Raw genomic sequence first — 8,637 nt, forward strand, 5'->3', positions numbered from 1 at the left:
CTAAAAACGAACAATTGCTTTACTCCGAATTGCCGCTATTTGAAAGTGAAAGTAAAATGCGCACGCCGCTTTCACAAGCTATTTAAAAGCAAAGGAAAGCGAGGAAAAGAGGGAACGCCCCCACGGTGATACCGGTATTACCGGTGTTGTCACACGTCGATTAACCGGTGGGAAAATGTCCTCACCGTCACAACCCTAGTAATGGCACAGAAAGCAAATAAACTACAAATAAACAATATTTGGAGTTGCCCACCCCCAGCCTCCGCGAAACCCTTCAACATGGAGCAAGCTGATGATCTAAGAAGTCAAAGAAAGAAAACGGCATCTGTTTGTGGACTTCTCACAGTCGACATTTGTACAGTTTGACAGATACTGCTAAAAGTCTTCGCAAACGAGGCAAATTACGAGCGTTTTGGACCTGGCATTGAAAACAGACATCAATTTGACGCGAAACGGGGATAAGGCTGTGGAGCAGTGCTCTACACAAGAGCTATCATAGCCACTCAAGCCTGGAATTTCCTCAGGCACTGGCCAGAATAAGATGGCTACCAGATGCCAGCTATTCACTGAGTTTTTGGCTGGCTTCCCGGGAGAATTGCAGCCTCAGCCAGTTCTGCTTGAAGGTAGACTGTGCGTGAACACTTACCCTCACTTTACTCAACACAGGATTAAACAAAAAGGACAAAAGCATCCTCAGCTGATTGATTGCCTTGTTCTGCAGTTCCAAACATGGCCTGAAGACTTGATTACAACTTAGTATGGCACAAACTTTCTCTTGGAAGCAGCGCCTTTCATGGAAGTCATGCACTGGAGCATTCTCGTGAAGAACACCAGTCATTTACCTCCAACAAGAGGTTTCCGTATACCGCAATCATGAGTCATGGTTACAAGCAAACTTGGAAGCGTTCATTGACCCAAAAACCTCGGCACTGTGTGAAAGCCGCTACCAGTTCTTCGAAAGCAAATGCTCAAGGAATTAGAAGATCTCTCAAGCACAAGGACCTCATCGACAATGACAGCTCAACACCAGCCTGGGTTGCTTGGCATTTAAAATGGCGCCACAGTCCCGCTGCATGTAATTATGGAGGCCGTACGGTCCAAAGCTCACTTCGAAAAGCTACCACATCACGAACGGCGCAAAACTCCACAAGCCCAACATGTCATTTCAGCAAACGAGTGAAAGCGAATAAATGTCAGACGACACTAAGCCCAGACCAGCAGCCTGTTTCTTGAGTCCTGTATCTGGCATGAGGAATATGGGACTGGATCCGCAGAGTCTCCTGTCTGGTTTCAATGTCCAATCAGCAGCAAGTGAGTTATGGGGAGTATAAACCCCAGAAGTGAATTGTCAAGTGCTCTGAATAGCTTGTTGAACATTCTCCAGTGTCGTTTATCAAGCGGGTGACAGTGCCAGATCGGTTGAAAATCGACACAACTCCCTGCAGAGCTGATACTGTTTGACCTGCTGCACGTGATAGGGGCTGAATGAAGAAAAGGTCTCACGAACAACTGAAGATAATCCATTGGTAAAAGGTTTGCCAAGCATCAAACAGCATGACAGCTTAAGTATCGGATTTTGCCTGCAGGTATATGTATTTGTATATGGTTCCCAAACAGAGGGTAGCGCTCCAGGAGATAAAGTACTTTCTTTGTGCCTATGACTCACACCTGCTGGGAAACGGCACACATATTCTGTTACCACTGTTCCAACATGCTTGGCTCATAGAGTGCTGGTCTTCGGCATGAGAGGGAGAAAAAAAATGTTCAGCATCCAGACACAAGCACTGCAGCACAATCGAACCCTCTGCAAACAGAACTTTGTTTGACTATCCTTACTGACAGAAGTCATATGTCTACCAAGCATTTACTCTTGTAATAGTGAGGCCATTCCTCAAACAGATTACAACCATTTGGAACTCCTTATTAAATCTGAGTGGCAGCAAGAGATCTTCAGAGATAAAAGGTTTTAGCATAAAACATCAATGCATTATTTCCTAAGAACTAAAAAAATGTTTAATTAATTTATTTAAAATTTAATCTACTTGTAAATATATATATATATATATGTTATCATTTTAAAACATTAGTAGAAAAAAATGGACTGCTAGCAAACTGTCACGGTGCACACACACGAGGAACACGGGAACGAAGGAGCGAGGAGACACGGAGTAGAATAAATCAAAAGGGTTTTATTAACAAAGGCTGGGGATCACAGGACTCGACACATCAGGATGACGTTCAACGACTGACAAAGGACAAGAACTAGAACACACTTTAAATACACAGGAACTGATGAGGGGAAGACAAGGGACACCTGGAACTAATAAGACAATCAACATAGGAAACACCTGGGAACAATGAATTCAAAACACGAGACAGAGAAACTGGAAGACGGAGCACATAGGGAGCAAAGACACACAAAACCTGGCCCAGAGTCTGACACAAACTTGTTGCATTGCCAAGTCCAATGTGTGTCTAATTTTTACATCAACAACTAAAAAAATGTCACTATCAACACATGCTATTACAAAACTCTTCTTGCAGGCTGATTAAGGCTTTATTTCAGGACATGTCATAAAACATAGTTTGAATATGTTTATGTTCCACTCAGGGGTCTCGGGGAAAGACACAAAAGATGTGTGCATATTTAGAAGATTCTGGTTGTTTTATTGCCTTTTGAGAAAAAGTATTGTAGATAGCATTTTAAGTGTGAAAATTAAACATATTAGATGGCTTTACGTTAGCAGAGTGCCTCCAGATACCATTTTGTGGAAAAGATCTGCCTCTCGTTAAAAACCATTTAGGCTTTATATAAAATGGAGAAAGATGAAATACACTATAAAATGTGCGGCTAGTGGACAACAAACTAAATGGTGCGCGTTGGGTCTATTTTAACCACTAAATGTTTCACAGATTTGATCGTCCTAACAAAATTCCAACTATAAAATTAAAGATTTTTGTTTTCAACTAAACTGAATCAAGAAGAATGAAAGATTTGTGAGAATAAACCCCATAATTAATGACTGACAGTTTGAGACTTTCAGTCCATGGCAGTTAGCTTTAAAAGCATCTATAGAGTACACTCCTAAAAGCCGATATACACATTCAAAACATCTTTTCTTTTTTGGAAAATGGACAGAAAATGTTGTTGACTCTTGCCCACAGTGATGTATACAAATTTGCATAGACAAAAAAAAAATGTAAAACTGTGACATATTACTGCAATTTAAAATAACTGTCTTCTATTTGAATATATTTTAAAATGTAATGTATTTCTGTGATCAAAGCTGAATTTTCAGCATCATTACTCCAGTCTTCAGTGTCACATGATCTTTCAGAAATCATTCTAATATGCTGATTTGATGCTCAAGAAACATTTCTGATTATCATCAATGTTGAAAACATTCCATTAGGTTCCATTAGTTAATGTTAGTTAATGTATTAAATAACATGAACAAACAATTAACAATACATTTGTTACAGTATTTATTAATCTCTGTTAATGTTAGTTAATGAAAACAGTCGTTCATTGTTTGCTCATGTTAATTCACAGTGCATTAACTAATGTTAATAAGCACAACTTTTGATTTTAATAATGCATTAGTAAATGTTGAAATTAACATTAACTAAGATTAATAAATGCTGTAGTATTGTTCATGCTTAGTTCATGTTAACTAAAGTAGTTAACTAATGCTAACTAATGAACCTTATTGTAACCGTGCTACTTAATAGTTTTGTGGAAACAGTGATGCATTTTATATATCCAACATATAGAAAAATCAGAACAGATAATGCAATTGAAATGCCAGATGGAAATATTTTCAGGTGACCATCGAGCACACATATGCAAAAACCTCATGTCTGATGTCATTCTGTGGTTTCCAAGGACAGAGCATGTGGATCATTTCATTAGAGAAAAAACTAAATGTGTACTGAGAGAACAAAAACGTGAATTTGATATTCAAAACACAAGAATAAATGCACTTCTTGCACAACGTGCCATGTCCTTGATTTTCATCAACTGGACATCAAAGACCAGGACAAGCGGCCTCTATTTCAGTATAATTACGGCATTTCCCAACTGTAGGGCTTCACTAGGCCTTGACACTTTCAACTCATAAACAAATCCTTAATGAACTTGAACTCTTCTGCAATGACTCACCCTGCACTCACATTAGAGTTTCAAGGAAAATTACAAAAACTCCAGTAACTATTTAGTGTATATATATTTTTTCACAGGGAACCTAAGTTTGAGCAAATACATATGAAAACATTTAGGCAGCCTAAGCACAATGTATGAAATCCCATCTAGGGCCTCAAGCAGGCTAAATCTTGGAGCAGCCGAGAGCCAACACACTGTCAGTGTGCCAGCGAGATAGTCGACCACGTCCCCTTCGCTGAGGCCCTTTTCCCCTGACAGAACAAAGAGCACTCAAGTTTAATTTGAAATTGATTACAGCCACTCATAATGCATGCTGAAATATGCATTGGAAATGAGTGTGCTAAATGAGGAACAGAACTTGGCAGGTCGGAAAGCCAGAGAGGATTCGGTTATAGAGTGGAGAGAGGGGTTGGAGCCACGCATTCCACTGCCAAACTAAATTTGCAGGAGTATTGCTTTCCTGCATTTAGAGGCTTTTTTTTCAACATGTTTTTCTCACGTTTGCATTCCGCTTCTAGTATTTACTGTATATACACATTCGAGACCAGAGGAACGCACATCTGGGCAGATGTTCTCCATGTAGGGTTCAGCTTCTTGAGAAGATGCTGTTCCTAATACCTGGATAAAGCAAGGCCAGATGTGGAAACTAAGACAGTGGTTTGTATTTAATGAGTTTTTCAAGAGCAATCTATAGAGTTTGGACTGTGCAACAAGTGTAGAGATTATCCAAGATTACAATACGCAAAGAGATCCAGCACATATGACTGGAGACACTGTTCCCAAACAATTTAAAAACAAAGACCTGTCCAGAAGATTAGAAGCATTGGCTGTCTCATTCTGCCTTATGTATAGACATAAAAACAATTCTATTCAAAGTCCACCATAACTGACAAGCTGCTGTGCTTATGAAAGCACATTGGAGTAAAGAAGAGAAAGAATGTAATGCATTTTCCATAAGTTATTTGTCTTGATTGTTTATGTTGTCTCATATAACATTTAAACTCTTAAATCTTAAAATATGTCCATTAGACATAAAATGCACTCTGAACTTGGATGGTTGTAATTCATGAAAACATAAAAAAAAGTAAGTGTAAAAAAGTTACAGAAGTTTAAGTTTACGGTATATAAGGATGTACCACACTATTTTTAAATTTACAATAAATATTATAATACATGCATTTTTCAAATCTAAAATTGCTAAAATAATAATAATAATAATAATAATCATCATCAAAGTCATATGTCTAAAACTGAGTTATGTTCCAAATTTGAAGTTGATATCACAAAAATGTAGGTTCCCGTGAAATTTTGATTAGGTGCTATACCAAAAGTAGCCACCCAAACTCCATAGATTTTTTTTTGATGCACTTTCCTGTCACATTTTGAAATTTCTGTCACAGTATTATTTCTATCACAAAATAAACACCAAATATGGAACACTGTAGACTCAAACCTTTTCAACAATGTGTTTTGTCTAGATTAGAACTAGTTTTGGTAACACTTTAGAATAGGGAACATATTCACTATTAACTAAGAGTTTTCCCTGGACAAACTCCTAATTTGTTGCTTATTAATAGTTAGTAAGGTAGTTGTTAAGTTTAGGTATGGTGCAGGATTAAGGGATCTAAAATATAGTCATGCAGAATAAGGCATTAATATGTGCTTTATAAGTACTAATAAACAGTCAATATGCTAGTAATATGAATGCTAATAAGCAACTAATTAATAGCTAAAATTTGGTCCTTAAAATAAAGTGTTACCAAAGTTTTGATTCTAAAATATTCTAGTACATTTTGTAATATGACGCTTGACACCGCCCACTAGTAGGAGGAGCCGCTGAAAGAATTAAATCATTCCATGATAAAACAATATCTGATTTCAAAACTGTTTTCACAGGATAGGATGAATTTTGAGTGTTTAAGCTTTTGAATGCTAAAAAGGCAATTAAAAATGTGACTGCTACATTTATCAAAATATCTATTACAGTTATAATCAGTGCTACAAACGGTGTACGTTTAGTTTAATTGCATAACTGCACGTTTTACATTTAATTGACAGGTAATGACTGCTAATATGTTGTTTGAGGCTAAATCAAAATCAAAGAGTGAAAAACCAAAAACTGTTACAATTGTCCATGCTCTCTTCTATAATGCAGCAGGGATTTAGTCATGTGACACAAGGACACAACATTGCCCTTTGCACAGCCTACTATTGTCAATACAGTTACTTCTTTCCTAAGACGATCATATTTGGTTACATTATTGATGAAGATGATTACTTAGATAAATAGAAATAAAAAAAATGATTAAAAGTATAATGCAAGAAAAACAACTTTTCAAAGACTTAACATTTTAAAATGTTAAAAAATTTGATAGATAGATAGATGATATCGTTTAAAATATATTTCTAAAAGTGTTTATTTTTTTTAAGTATTTGGGTTTTTATTTTCCAGTCAATTTCCCCGTTTTTAACAGCTGTAGGATAAACAGATTTAATATAGTACACGAGTTACTTACTGTATGCGTTCCTCTAATCCACAATCCTATTACTGCGCATAAAACATAAACACGTATTTAACAGCTACCGAGCTGCTAGTTACTGTACACACGACGTTATTTGAGTTTTTCAAATGTGAAGACTTAAAACATGTAGGTTTTAGCATGAGAAACTGTTTATCTTCACTACATCGGACAAGCGCAGCTCCCAGAGCGCAGTTATATGAGCTGCCTTGGGTCGCCAAAACTTTTTCTATGATGCCATTTCGAAAACACTAAACCTTTTTCCCAAAGTGCAACTTTTCAAGTGTTTCTTGTCAATCCTTACCTTACTTTTCTTCAAACATTACACGAGCATTTTGACGCGGTTCCTCTCCATTGCCTTGGCTGCGCTTCACCTTCGTAGTAAAGTCAGAGGATCGAGCTGCGCCTTCCCCTCCGCGGCTCCCATTGGAGAAGAGCTCTGTCAGTACTCACGCGCCCGCGCCAGCATTTCCTGTCACCGAAGGATAATGGGCGGTGTTTCCAGTGGCATTCTACCATTCTTTACGCACTGTTTTTGAAGTACGCAGTATGTCTTCTGCACAGTATTTTCTGTAATACCCTGATGATTCCTAAAAAAAGTAATGTGTGTGTGTGGTTTTTTTTTTTTACCTTCTCCATAAACTGTCACCAATAAAACTTTGGTTTAGCCACCACAAATCAAAACAAATGACAGAAATAAAACTTATTTCCACACCTGGCAGGTTCTTTTACACTTTGTGATCCTATATTAATTATATGATATGTATAGCACAGTAGCATTGTACAGGTGCATCTCAATAAATTAGAATGTCGTGGAAAAGTTCATGTATTTCAGTAATTCAACTCAAATTGTGAAACTCGTGTATTAAATAAATACAATGCACTATCATTTCACTGAATAACAAACAGCTTACAATAGCAAATCTGTGTAAACAACTGGCAATTTATCACAACTGCTAAACAATACACTAAAGTAATTATCCATATTCTTTCAACATTGTGAATGGAAAAGCTTTTTGAATGGACACACTGACTGAACAAGTTCATAGGACTCTTACAGGAAACCCGTAAAAACGGATACACACTGGATGACTTAACTTTTTCTTGCTTTTATGATTGTTTCTTGTCAGATTGTGAGAAATGATTCCAGTGAGATCTTGAGTACAAGCCTAGGCAAACTGTGATATCAGCTGTCTTTCATGTGAGACAATAAACAAACGTATATCTAAAATGCTAAATTAAGATCACACCCCACAAACCCAAACAAATCCTTAATATGGATGAAATGTAAAAAAAGAAAGCCCACACTTAAAAAAAAAAAAAAAAAAAAAACTTGCATTGAGCTAATATTTATATTATGAAATGTGTATGTAAATGCAGATATTAATATCACTAGTTAAACACTTTAAAAATAATCACTCAACATTGTACACGAATGATAGCAACACTAATCATGTAATATTGCTTCCATGGTGGCAAATCTCACACACACACACACACACACACACAGAGTAATTGCTCTTTTGACCCAAAAGCTTATATATTTAAACATTAAAATATATACAAATTTTGTCAAAAGCCAGAGATTACTACTGTATGTGGTTTCATTTTGGTGTTTTCTCTGTTTTTGTGGCATGTCATTCAGATGTCCAGATTATGCTATTTTCAATTCAAAATAAAACATTCCACAAGCATTGTAGCTCATTGTTGTTGTGATAAAAAAAAAGTTATATTGACATTTTGAAGTTGGCGTTTTCACAACTTTTCCAAAACATGATATTTTACATCTATATATTTGGTCGACGCTTTTATCTAAAGCGACCTTGATTGCATTCAAGGCACACTTTTTTTTTTTTTGTTATCAGTTCTTGCTTTCCCTGGGAATCAAACCCATGACCTTGGCAATGCAAGTGTTATGCTCCTGTTTGAGTGACATTTACATGTTAGGTGTGGTTT

General features: G+C 36.7%; 1 protein-coding gene across 3 annotated transcripts in view; it reads right to left on the reverse strand.

Moving 5' to 3' along the window:
* il11ra (interleukin 11 receptor subunit alpha) overlaps positions 1-7,098 on the reverse strand; it is a 57,815-nt gene extending 50,717 nt beyond the window's left edge. For all 3 annotated transcript variants that reach the window (XM_016440240.1, XM_016440238.1, XM_016440239.1), the window contains exon 1: positions 6,986-7,098. The gene's annotated coding sequence lies outside the window, so the exon portion shown is untranslated. The remainder of the gene's footprint in view (positions 1-6,985) is intronic.
* Between the last annotated feature and the right edge of the window lie 1,539 nt (positions 7,099-8,637).

Source organism: Sinocyclocheilus anshuiensis, unplaced genomic scaffold, assembly GCF_001515605.1.
Source record: "Sinocyclocheilus anshuiensis isolate Anshui unplaced genomic scaffold, SAMN03320099.WGS_v1.1 scaffold3, whole genome shotgun sequence".
NCBI lineage: Eukaryota > Metazoa > Chordata > Actinopteri > Cypriniformes > Cyprinidae > Sinocyclocheilus > Sinocyclocheilus anshuiensis.